Source organism: Cupressus sempervirens, chromosome 8 (genome assembly GCF_028749045.1).
Source record: "Cupressus sempervirens isolate cs-2001-9-10 chromosome 8, ASM2874904v1, whole genome shotgun sequence".
NCBI classification, from domain to species: domain Eukaryota; kingdom Viridiplantae; phylum Streptophyta; class Pinopsida; order Cupressales; family Cupressaceae; genus Cupressus; species Cupressus sempervirens.
The window spans coordinates 590981559-590995479 of record NC_143125.1 but is presented as its reverse complement, the minus strand read 5'-3'; the positions used below and the strand labels follow the sequence as shown (position 1 = coordinate 590995479).

The 13921-nt window shown below is 36.3% G+C and overlaps 1 protein-coding gene across 8 annotated transcripts in view; it reads right to left on the bottom strand.

Moving 5' to 3' along the window:
• LOC149543817 (uncharacterized) overlaps positions 1-7951 on the bottom strand; it is a 63057-nt gene extending 55106 nt beyond the window's left edge. For 4 of the 8 annotated variants that reach the window (XM_089798498.1, XM_089798499.1, XM_089798504.1 and 1 more), the window contains exon 1: positions 7868-7951. The gene's annotated coding sequence lies outside the window, so the exon portion shown is untranslated. The remainder of the gene's footprint in view (positions 1-7867) is intronic. The other 4 variants (XM_089798497.1, XM_089798500.1, XM_089798503.1 and 1 more) reach the window with 1 other exon arrangement.
• Between the last annotated feature and the right edge of the window lie 5970 nt (positions 7952-13921).

The following is a 13921-nucleotide window of genomic DNA, read 5'->3' as shown; positions in this document are numbered from 1 at the left end:
TAGCGGTAGGGCCTGATGTTGGGCGGAACACTGCCAGGAAGGAGCTGAATACGGTGGTCCTCTGGACGAGAAGGAGGTAATCCCACAGGTTCAGCAAATATACCAGAATACTTGTCCAAAATGTGTTGGAGATCGGCAGGAGTGCTAGAGACTGCTGATGGCTGCATCTGAATGGAATGGAGCTGAGCGATGACACCATGTGAATTCTTCTTAAGAAGTTTTTCCATACGGTGGGAACTGATGATGCTGAGAGACCCTGGTTGTAAGCCTTTCAAAGTGTGTTGGTGCCCCTCGGCTGAAAACTGCATCCAAAGTTCAGCAAAATCCCAGAGAATGGGGCCAAGAGTGCGTAACCATTGGGCACCCAAAACCACATCACAGCCACCTAAGGGTAAGGCAAACATGTCAGAGCGCATGTTATAATCTCCAATAGAGAGACGCACATTGCGACATTTCCCTTTACAAGGTAAAGTGCCCCCATTGGCAATCATGACTTCAAAGCTAGAGCAGGGATGGATAAAGCAATCAGCCTGTTTGGCTATTCGTGGATCAATGAAGTTATGAGTGCTACCAGAATCAATGAGTATAGTAAGAGGGATCTTCTTGAAGAAACCCTGGACCCGCATGGTTTGTGGAGTAGTGACTCCTGCCAAAGCATGGACAGATATCTCTGGTGGAGCTTCTGGTGAAGGAGGTTCAGGCTGGTGAGGCTCAACCTCATCACCCACTGTTTCCTGAGCATCTACATATTCTTCCAGTTCCGGTGGAGAATCCACATCCAAGAGATAGAGCTTTTGCTGAACACATCTATGGCCCCGAGACCATTTCTCATCACAATTATAACAAAGCCCTTTGTCTCGCCTGACTCGCATCTCTGTTTCAGACAAGTGCTTGATCGGAGTAGTTCTGGGAGCTGGTATGACTGGAGGGTTGTGAGAACCTGTATTTCTGAATGGAACAAAATTAGATCTGGAGCGTTGTAGGGCACTAATCTTGTCTTCCGCTAACTTAGCCAACCCAAGGGCTTCCATCATTGTAGTAGGTCGAAACATTTTGACTTCTGAGCGAAGTGCATCCTTCAGACCACTGACAAAACAACTACGGAAGAATTCATCAGACAAGCCCTCTGTGTGATTAGCTAATTTTTCAAACTCTGTCTGGTATTCTCTTACAGTGCCTGTTTGACGCAGTTTAGTTAGTGCTCCTGTGAAATCATCAAAGGAACTAGGGCCAAAGCGCTCCAAAAGGAGGGTGCACAATTCACTCCACGTTGGGCCTACAGTAGCCTTGATGTACCAACGGAACCATTGAAGAGCTTCATGTTCCAAATGAAAAGATGCAAGGGGGACTTTGTGGTTATCCAAAGTATTATGCAAGCTGAAATACTGCTCTGCCCTATAGATCCATCCAGTCGGATCAGAACCATCGAAGCGTGGAAAATCAAGCTTTGGTCCACGGAAATTGCCAGAAGAGGACCCAGTATCTCCTGAATGGTTTCGGCTCATGGCTGACTGCTGAAAGTTAAGACCCAGAATTTTGTCATCCAGATCTTGAAGTTTGGTTTTAAGGGATGCAATTTCCTCTTCCATGATTTTTGCTCCTGTACGCGTAACAACCATAAAACAACGTTTTTTTTTTTTTTTTTTTTTTTTTTTGGAATGGGTAGAAGATGAGAAACAAAAACTTTTTTAGTTACGGCAAACTTGGATTTGGGTAAAACTCATATAGGAAATGGGTGTTTGACGGGTGGTGGGAGACTATCTAGGGACAAGGGAAAAAGAAAAATGAAGGTTTCAAGGGTAGGGAGGCGAAATGAGGCGAACAGTCCAAGAGGGATAAGGGAGCTAAATGAGGAATTGAATCTTGTGGCTCAGTTTGGTGGCGATTGGATGAGAGGTGAAAAAGATAGGGCAAACCCTAAAATTAGATAAATGAGGGATTTAGGGCTTTGATATGTAAAATTTGGGGTTGGGTCGCCAAGGAAGGAAGTATGCGAAATGATATTGCAGACGTTCTGCGGAAGTATGAGCAGAAACAGAAAGCAAACAAGGAAGCTACGACTAAAAAACAGAAAAAAATTTACTCTTTTTTTTTTTTTTTTTTTGTGAACAGTCGACTTAGAAAAATTCACTCACAGACAGAACAACTGAAAAGAGTTATTGCAATAACAAGAGATATTAGAAGTGAGAGGAACCTGAAGGCCACGACAGAAAAAAAAAATTTGATTTAATTTCCACCCAGCGAGCCCAAGAGAGTGCTCTGATACCATATGTGAAGAACCTCCTTATAGCAATATCGTGAGAATGCTCGAAATAACAGAATACAAAGTGATAGCAGAACTCAGAATGAATCTACTGATCGCAGGCCACTTCGAGGGGGTAACCTCCTTTGAGCAAGCTCAATACAATAAATTCGTCCGTGCCCATCAAGGGCCTCAACCTATTCTAATATACTGGGTACGATCTAGAAAAGTAATACTACCTATGCATGTGGGATAATAAAATATACTCACGGGACGACTTACAAAGCATATGCGTCCAACAACACTACTCTAACAAAATAAACAGAAGGAACACACAGGTTCCTAACAATCACTAATAGGGCGACTCAGTCAATTGTTGCAGTAGGTCTTGAGGATCATGGTCTTTTCTAACTTACTGATTCTGGCAATTCTCGAGACTTAGCTATGGCTGCTTGGTGGTCTTCTGTTAGCACACTTTGGCCTATTGATCCTAATAAGTTTGTCAAATTCAAAGGACAACTTGGTGTTTTGGATAGATTAACCATTAAGGGAGGGTATTGCAATAATAGATAAGCTTATATTATTAGTTAATGGTTCTCTGTTTGTAATGTATTCTAAATATTGGAATGTTTCTAATATATAATTAGCAATAGTTATATGTTAGCTTTCTTTAGCTTTCTTTTAGCTACAATAGAATATTTATATTCTTTACTATCATATATAGACCTCTTGGTCTCTGTTAATAACAAGCAAGTATTTTACCAATTGCTTTGTAATAAATCAATTTCTGTTATTCCCAACAAGCTATATCTCCGTATTGGCAATAAATCAATGAGCTATATCTCTGAATTGGCAATAAACTCTCCTGGAAGTACTAGAGCAAGATACAAATTAATAGATCAACACCTAGAAAGCAGTAGTACTAGGCAAGTTGGGCAGATTGCTCTCAAAATTAGGCACGATTAGAGTGAGAGAAACAAATTTTGGGTGACAAAATGTTACAAAGAAAGGTGCTTTCCATTGACCCACAGAAACACAACTTACTTTTGATAAACTCAAAGGTATTAATAGTACGTGTCCAATGTTAGCACTACTAGATTTTACAAAGGCTTTACAAGACAGGTAATTGAAGCAGTATTGATGCAGGATAAACATCCTATTGTGTTTAAGAGCAGAAAGCTCAAATATCTAGAAAAACTATACTCCCCCTATGACAAAGAGATGTTAGTTATAATACATACTTTAGCTAAATTTAGACAATACTTGGGAACTAAATTTACTGTTAGAACATATCATAATTATTTGAAATTTTTTTTTGGAACAAAAGGATCTTAATGAGAGGCAGCAAAAATGGGTGAGCAAGATTCAAGCGTATGGTTTTGAGGCAGCGTACATCAAAGGAAAGAAAAATGTGGTGGTTGATGCACTTTCTATGAGACCTATTCTTTGTCCACTTACAGAAGTTTCAGCTGATTGGATATTACAGCTATTGGACAAATATGCTAAGAATTCTTTAGCTTCTGATATACTAGATAGGAAGATGCATGATGCCAAATATAATGTGCTAGAAGATATTATATACTATAAGGGTAGAATATAACTTGTACCAAAGTCCAAGCTGAAGCAAAATATTTTGAAAGGTGTACATGAAACTACTATGGCAGGGCATCTATGTTTCTTTAAAACTTACAAGTGGATTAGAGAAAGATTTTCTTGAAAAGGTCTTAAGGATGAGGTGCTGTAATATGTTTGTGAGTGCTTAATTTGTCAGAAAAATATGGCAAAACATACCTTTCCAACAGGTCTTCTGCAACCCCTGCCCATTACTGAACAAAAGTGGGAGGGTGTTTCAATTGACTTCATCACAGGTCTCCCAACAGTACAAGGGGTGGATAGATTGACCAAATATTCCAATTTCTTTGCCATTGCCACTAATTACTCAGCCTCACAAGTTGCTGAATTGTTTTTCAGAGAGGTATTCAGATTGCAGTCTTCTGAAGACCATCATTAATGATACAAACAACAAGTTTATCAACTTGTTTTGGCAGGTTTTGCTTTAGTTGGTAGGGACAGCACTGATGCCAAGTAACAGCTATCACCCTCAGACAAATGGATAGATGGAAATAGTAAACGAATGAGTTAAAGGCTATCTCCCGAACACTGTCTCAGGACAAAAACTTTCATGGATCAAATGGCTATATTTGGGTAAGTATTCCTACAATAGAACATATCATATGACTGTTGGGATGTACCCATTTAAAGCTTTGTATGGACATAAAGCTCTTTCATTCATGGACTTGGCTTTTAGTGTTAGCAAGGAGCTTTGTCATTTGTGGACTTGGCTTTAGATGATAGCATAGGGTGGAAAGAGAAATTTTAGGTTGGTGATTTATTATTCCTTCACTTATAACCTTTCAGGCAATCTTCCCTAAAGAGCAGCAGAGCAGAAAAACTGAAACCAAGATTTTATGGACCCTATAAGGTGATTAGAGGATTGGAGAGGTTGCATAAGAAATCAAGTTTCCCTTGGATAGTAAGATTCATAATATTTTTCATGTGTCCTGATTGAAGAAGGCTTTGGGAAAACGCAGAACAGGCAGTTGAATCTCTTGGGTTACCACCATTGGATGAATCTGGGAAGCTGGTGCTTGCACCTAAAGACATTGCTGATTGGCGAGAGAGAAAACTAAGAAGCAAACTAATCCGGGAATATCTAATCAAATGGAAGGATTGCCTCTAGAAGATGCTTTCTGGAAGGGAGAGGAAATTTCACAACATCCAAACTTGCAATCTCTTGTGGACTAGCAATCTCGAGAAGGGAGGACTCTCATGTCCCTTCTCTACCTATAGTTCTTAATTCTCCGAATAAGGTTGTAGTATGTTTCTTCTCCATACTGAGCCATTTTTTCTGAGTTTGAGAAGTCTTTTGTTTCAATAAGGAGTAGAACCCAATTCACTTAAGTGGCTTCATGATTTTCAATAATGGTTTGGAGCCAAGTCAAATTAGATAATTTCAGACTTTTCCTTACTTTGTGGATTAGTGGTGAGGGATATTCTTTGCCCTATTATCACGGCCAAGTTTAGTTTTAGAGCACAAATTTTAGGGTTGAAGGGTTAAGAGCTATATTAGTACAATAGAAAGAAATGATTAGGGACTTTTTTCATTATAATTTTATGTGTCTTTGGTCTGCTGCCAGAACTATATGCTAAGGACGCAAACCCTAAGCGTCAAACCTTGGACACTACCCCAAGCAAACAGTTTTAGTCATTGCATGCATGCTATAGAAGTGTAGGTATGGATATGGAAGTGGATTTTAGTTTTAGAATCATAGTCTGCTATTGCTAATGGTTTCAGAAGTATTTCTAAGCACTTTAGTGGTATTCGTTCAGGCATAGATGCTATGAACAATAAAGGGTTTGAAACCAGATTTTGGTATTCCTCAACTGTTCAATAAGAATCAAATAAAAACGTTTTCAATACCTTACTTCTGTAATTGACAATTTATGTATATCTGATTTAATTTGTAAGGTTCTAATTTATTTGTGTAAAGAAATTTGTCCCAAACTTGTTTGATCTGTTTTTTGCTATAATGTTCCAAGTTGACAGTATTTTCAATATAATACCCTAGCGCTAGGCTATTCCAGTTCAAACTCCCTAAAATTTGGATTGTTGATGAAGCTGGCAATTAATGTTTCTGCCACCTAAAACTCACCATAAATTAAATTAAACTTATGTGTCGGCACATGAGCATGCTGAATTAAAGTTACATCTTTCCAACCGAGAGATCCAACAGCTCTATAGCTAACAAACTTATGGAAATGCTATGATATGAATGAATGAAAAATTTCAATAACATTCGTGAGGCCAAAGCAGCCTATGGGACCCCCTAAGAAATAACACACTCTAGAATAGGGTGCTTAAACACTAGGCCTTTTGAAATTGCTTCTTTAAGTCATCTCTTTGACAGTGAATTTTGATAACTAAGTTTGTTGTAATATCTAGCTGTGATTCTTCAAAAAGAGCACCTAAATTGCCAACTCTAGAATATCTTCATATCTAGACCGTATGTCATTATATGTTGAGCACTCCATGATAAAATGTCGCTTTGTCTCTACCGCTCCCATGTCGCAAGATAAACATATTCTCTCTTCCCATTCTTTCTTAGGTATCATCCTTCTACCTATTTCACACCACAGATGATGAGAACTTGTCCTAAGCTACGCAATGAGCATTTAAGCTCTCCATGTGATATTTTCTCCTATGTATGCCTTCTCATGGTCTCCCGTGGGGTTAAACTCTTTGATAGGATAATCCTACTACATTGATAAGTAAGACTCCTAAGCTGGCTTCATTCTCAAAAAAAATGGCTACCACTTTCTTGTGAACAGATAAGCTCATGCATATCAATAGGCCTCCATTTGATATTTGCTCCTATGTATACCTTCTCATGATCTCATGTGGGATTAAACTCTTTCAAATAATAATTTTGTTTCATTGATAGGTAGGACTTCTAATTTCGTATCATTCCCAAAAAAAGGCTACCACTTTCTTGTGAATGTATAAGCCCATGCATATCAGTAGCTCTCCATTTGATACTTGCTCCTATGTACAGCTTCTCCTCATAGTCTCTTGTGGGGTTAAATTCTTTGATACAATAATCCCACTTCATTGACAAGTAGGAATCCTAATCTGGCTTCATTCCCAATAAAATGGCTACCACTTTCTTCTGAATGTATAATCCCGTGTATATCAGGTCAGTTGACGGCTTAGCCCATGAATGACAACAGGAATCCCAAAACTCAAGCTTAAAGAGCCACTGAGATGACTAATGCTTGATTTTTCTAAACAGATCGCTCAAAGATAACTTCTGAATTTCTCTTTTCGAGCGACATAATCTATGGACTTCCTAAAAAAGTTAAACCCAATAACCTTACGTGCTTTTACAACCACTATAACCAGACCACAGCCCAACTAAGATTCCAACACTACTCTATCAGAAGAACAAAAATTGCGATAGTTTCCCCACAACAACACAAAAATCTAACATAAATAAAAACCTAATACGGAAGAGCCCTGGTCACTGGGAAACGATAATTTTGTACTTAATATCCAATGGGATTGAAATGGATATCTTCTTTCCCTTGCCTTCGCAGTGAACAATGGCCTCCATGAAACGAAAAAAGATTCCAAAACCTACCAAAATTGACAAAATTTTCCAGACTAAAGTTCAAAATTAAACACCGTAATTGCACCAATCGGAAGCAAAAATAAATATACGACAGAAAAAATGGAAAATCTTAAATATAATTAACGCTAAAAAGTCCAAAAAGGCCATAGGCAGATTCAACCTAAAAGCATAACAAAATCCACCATATTTCCCAGACTTAATTTCAAAATTAAACACTATAATTGCACTCAATCGAAAGCAAGACAAATTTACCACGAGAAAACAGGAAAACTAGAGCATAATTATCGCTAAAATTACCAAAAAGAAAAATGTCATGGAACGAAAGAAAATAAATAAATAATTCTAACCTCCGTCAAAACTTTAAGATTAAGAACAAAAATGAGATGTTATCAATTTTACTCAATGCTCGATTAATGTCCTATGAAATGATAAATACCTTGAACAGATTAAGTGGGATTCCGTCCCATTGCATACCTGAATCGCAGGGAAGAGATTTGAGACTTCAAAAGTGTGCTGTTCCCAGATATTTAGACTATCCACAGTCAAATATAGATTACGTGGTATCGTACGCGACTAAACAAGTGGCGGAAAGCAAAACAACTCCTCTGTCCAGATTCTTGAATGCGCAGGGTTTGAAAGCTACGAATATTACTTTATTTATTTTTTAAATGAATAAAGCCAAGAATCGTGACGTTTCATCTTATCGAAATAAAGTTGACTAAAGAAATTGATGGAAGTTATGAATAATAATAATAATAATAATAATAATAATAATAATAATAATAATAATAATAATGATAGTAATAATCTTTATAAAATTAATTTTGAGTTTGGGAGGTTATTTTTTCAGTTATAAAATATTTAAGTGATTATATAATGGATAATGTCGAAATGTCTAATTTATTTTATGGAAATCACCAATACCAAGAGATTTGAATTGGTCATGGTGTTGTTCAAGCTCGATGTCATCCTTATACTTTTGATTTGAGAATTGCTCACTAAAATATGTCATATTCCAAAGTGGATATTGGCATTTGGTTGGCTCATTGAGATGTATGAGATCTATATGTCCTTCCACAAAGTGAGAGGCTCTACCAATGTGCAAAGGAAATGATGTAGGATGTGGTTATCCTCCTAATAGATTGCACCAATCATATAGCAAATAGCACCATACATACATTAAAGGACAAAAAAAGGCATAATACATGGATGGCAATACGGATGACCATAGATGGGATCCTAGGGTAATGTGTTGAACCTAAAGGCAATCCTAGTATTGTTTATTAGTGCAAAACACTTAGTCATTCACAAGGCAAAGTTGTTCGGTCAACACTACAATCGAGCCATAATGCAGGTCGAGCTACATAAAGTAAAAGCATACAAGTTCAGTATGTGTTGAGGTAGATATACTTGTCGAGCACATCAACGATCACAAAGCATTCCAATTGTTGTCGAGTGCTACACTTGAGCCAAGCAGTTCAAAGGTTAAAGTAGTTTAAGATGAATGTATTTCATGTCAAGGGATAGCATGAAGAACCAAGCTTGACCGAGCATCAGAAGCTATAAGTGTTGAGTTATGTAGTTTGAGTATTGTTGGAAACTACAATTGGAGCAATTGTTATGTTGCCAGTGATGTCAAACCTTATTGGTGAGACAACTTGCTATCTGATCTAAGTGTCATATTTATATAATTTATGAAGAGGATTTGAGAAGTTGGTCATAGCAAAAACACCTAGAGGAAAGGTTGAGCTATGTGAAGAAACTACAATGGACACTTGATAAGTTAGACTTTAACAAGATAAAGTGATTGTTTAAATCATGTTACAAGTGGAGAAGACAGTTGTACTAAAGTCTTGAAGAAGTGATCAAAGACTGACCAAATACATAGGCTTGACCAAGCAATAGAGCAAAAGATTAAGGAACTTGAAGTTTGTGCCAAGTGATGCTAATGTCAACCGAGCCACAATATAAGCCAAGCAAAAATAATGTTGACCAAGAATCAGTATATGTGTCGAATAGAAATTTCAGCAGTGACCGAGTAACCCAGTGATGATCGAGTGTCAAAACACACTATTGACTGAGGGACGACATTTTGACAATTTATAAGAACTTGTAATTTCCAGCCAACAGAGTTGATTTCTTGGAATATGGAAAGTGTGTTGAAGATAAGGATGTATGACTTGGAACATTTAAATCAAGAAAAACTGTGTTTGCACTTTTCTATGGAAGGAAGTTTGGAGAAGTTTCTAGAACAGAAAGTAAGAGACAAAAAGTTGGAAGGATTCGATGAATCTGACCTAGCCTTAAGATCCACGATAGTGTTTAAGCAGCAAAATATTAGAATTACCTATTTAAGGAGGTGCAAGGGCTAACCTTAATGAGTTGTTGAAGGTTGGAGCAATTGTTGATGCTATTGATTGGAGAAATTAAGCAAAAGGTTAAGAAGAGAAGAGAAGAAGAGTGATTGCTTGAAGGTTTGCCAAGCAAATCAGAGCCTGAAATGATAATGAAGGTCGGTCAGTGGATCAGCATTTGAGTCGAACTGAGATCTATATATGCAAAGTGATTTGTATTTTTCAGACCAAACCTGTTGTTACTTTCTAGCCATTGTATCAATTTGAAATCCTTTAATCAAGGTTGACCTAACAGTCATGTGTAAATCTTGTAACCAAGGTGGCATTTTAATACAATGTTCTAAAGTCCTCTAACAAGGCCACTCCTAACAGGGTGATTAGATCCTTTAACAAAGTCACATTTAGCAGTGTGTTTTGTACCCTTTAACAATGTTGGCTCCTAATAGAGCTCAATTCAGAAAAGTGAAAGATTGGTGACATCTTACTGGTGGTTTTTCTCAAATTGGGTTTCCACATTAAATCCTAGTGTCAAACTTGTGTGAATGTTATTTGTGGTGATTTACTGTTAATGTCTATATTCTACAAGTTTGTTATGTTTAGGACAGTGGATTGCTAGTTTATGTTTACTGAAAGTTTACTACATAGGTCGAGCTAACAATTGTTAAGATCTGAAGTTGTTTAAGTGTTTGTTTGTTCAAATGGGACATTTGTACCTTGGATAATTGATTCCCCCTAGTTATTCTAAACATTCTAACAATTGGTATCAAAGCATTGGGCTTGTACATAAAAGTTTGAAGGTACTTGAAGCTAAAGACCAAGATGTACAAAAAGGAGGTGCCAAGGTTGAACAAAGAGAACTTCCCTACATGGAAAAGTTTTATGAGGCTACATCTAGCAGGAATTGGTAATGGTGCAATACATTTTGTGGACAATGCATGTGTAGAAATAATAATTCTTCCTCTACTGAAAGAGAAGCAAGAACACAACCAAGCTATGTTGAAGATTACATTAGCCCTAAACTATGCCAATTTTTATGACATTAAAGCCCACAAGAATGCTAAATAAATGTTGGGTACATTGTAGACCATCTATGGAAGAGACAAGAATGTCCTGAGTGAAAAATCAGAGCTTGAGAGGTAAGTTTGATGAAATGAGAATGATAGAAGGTGAGAATATAGTCCAGTATTATGGAAGAATCAAAGAGGTTGTAAATGATATGAGAGGAGCCAATGGAAAGATTGATGATGACACTATAATCAGTAAGGTATTGAAAACTCTACTTCCTATCTATGCTATTAGGATCTCTGCAATACAAGAACTGAGATGTACTTTAGGTAGTGATCTAACTCTGAAAGGTGTGATTGGTAGGCTTATTACTTTTGAGATGTCAAATTTTGATAATTTCACTCCTATCTCTATTGAATTTACTTTTAAATCACAATTAGTTCTTAGTAAGAAAGGAAAAGGGAAATATGTGAAAAGTGACAATGATACTTTTGATGATGAACATGATGAGCTTGAAGCATTGATGGCTAGAAGACTTCCAAGAGGCAAAGGAAAATGCAAAGGTAAACTTCCCATAAAATTTTTTTTTATGCAACAAAGTTGGTCATATTGTTGCAAGATGTCCTGATAGAGAAGACAAGGATGATAAGAGGGAAAGCAAGTACAAAGGAAGAAGAGATGACTAAAACAACAAAAGAAACAAGGACTACAAAGACAAAGGTAAGAAATTATGTTACATTGTTGAAGAAGAAATTAATACTGAATCCAGAAGTAATGATGGAGAAGTAGTCTATGTTGCTATGAAAGAAGATTCTGATGAAGATGAGAAAACTATATTAATTTCTTATGTGAATAAAACTGAAAGGTGGATAATTGATAGTGGTTGTTCAAATCACATGACTGGTGATAAAAGTAAATTTGAGAACATTGGACCATACAAGGGTGGTTGTTTTTTGTTTGGTAATGATGTACCATGTCTTGTGAAAGGTAAAGGATCAATACAATTGACTGATGAGATCAAAATGTGACAATGTTTACTGGGTTTAAGGACTTAACTATAACTTTTTGAGTGTCTCATAGTTGAACAAATCAGGATACATAGTTGAATTCCATCACAGAAAGGCCAAAATATTTCATGTTAATGGTGAACTGATTAGAAATGGTGACCAAACAAGAGGTAACTTTTTTCTATCTGAATTTATCTTGTGAGACATGTTTTTTTACACAATATGAAGATATTTGGTTATGGAACAAGAGGTTATGTCATGTAAATTTTGACAATTTGGTTAGCATTAGTAAGATGAAAAGAGTAAGAGGTTTTCCAAAACTAAAGAAACCTTGTAATGCTATGTGTAAACAATGTCAATTGGGAAAAATGACAAAGTCTAGCTTAAGAGCAAGACATATTCATTTGATCATATTTTGGAATTGGTTCATACTGACCTATGTGGACATATTGGTGTTCAAAACTATTGTAGAGACAAATATTTCATTATATTTGTTGATGACTACTCTAGAATGATGATTGTGATTTTTCTTAAAGAAAAATATGATCCTTTTAAGTTATTTAAGTGGTATTTGGCCAAAGTTGAAAAGGAGACAGGAAAGAGTCTAAAGTGCTTGAGATCTGATAGAGGTGGAGAATTCATTTTCAATGAATTTAACATATTTTGCAATGATATAGGAATCAAAAGGCAGATGTCAACACCAAGGACCCCTCCTTAAAATAGAATAGCTAAAAGGAGAAATAGATCAATCATGGACTATGCTAGAATATTGATAATGGAGAAAAATGTGTCATAGAAATATTGGAGAGAAGTTGTAAGTACATCAATTTATACTTTGAATAGAGTGCAAGTCAAGAAAGGTACAAATGTTACACCTTTTGAATTATAGTATGAATATACACCTAATGTAAAATATTTTGAAGTTTTTTGAAGCAAATGCTATATACTTAAGGATAATAGAAATGGAAAACTTGATGCTAAAAGTGATGAAGGCACGTTCTTCAGTTATTCCACTAAGAGCAAAGCTTATAAGTGTTTCAACTCTAATACTAAAAAAAGTTGTGGAAAGTGCAAATGTGCAAGTTGATGAATATACAAAAAATAATGATGTTGAATGCAAGAAATAAACTAAAGACTACAATGCATTCATATATGTAAATGATGGTGCTCCAAGCCCCTCACATGAACAAGAGAACAAAGCTACAAATCAAAAACAAAATGATAGTAGACTGTGGGTGCTGAGTAACAACAAAATGATGCAAAGTCACAGATAGAGGGAGCCGAACATCAGGATGACACTACTGAGCAAGCTAAACATGAACCAAAATCTAAACTGAAGAGAGATAATGAGCTTAAAATCATGTTTCAAGATGAACCTATAGAAGAAGAGAGAAGGAAAGAACCTGTATTAGAAAAATATGTAAGAAGACATCATGCACCTGAGAAAAATATTAGAGGTAAAGAATCAGGTGTTATGACAAGGAAGAGACTCATAAGTGAAACATGTTTACTTTGTGAGTTTAAGCCCGAAATTGTAAAAGATGCTTTGGAGAATAAAGAATGGATACAAGCAATGAATGAAGAAATTGAGCAGATAGAAAATAACTAAACATGGACACTCATACCTAGACCAAAGGACAACAATATTATTGGAACAAAGTGGGTATTCAGGAACAAGTTGAATGAAAAAGGTGAAGTCACAAGGAATAAGGTTAGACTGGTATGGAAAGGATATGCACAAGAAGAATGAATTGACTATGGGAAAAGTTTTCCCTGTGGCAACACTAGGAGTTAAAACACTACTTGCATGCATATTTTGCTTATAAATGACTTAAGGTATATTAGATGGATGTCAAATCTGCATTTCTGAATGGAATTCTTGAAGAAGAAGTGTACATAGGGAAGGCTAAAGGATTTGTTGACCCCAATAAGAATAATATGGTGTGCAAGCTGCACAAGACTCTATATGGTTTGAAACAAGCCCCTGCAGCATGGTATGAAAGACTACATAATTATTTGGTGAAGATTGGTTTTGCAAGAACTAATGATAACAAAAATTTGTACTTGAAGACTGGCAAGAACAATGAGGTATTATTATCTGAAATCTATGTTGATGATATCATA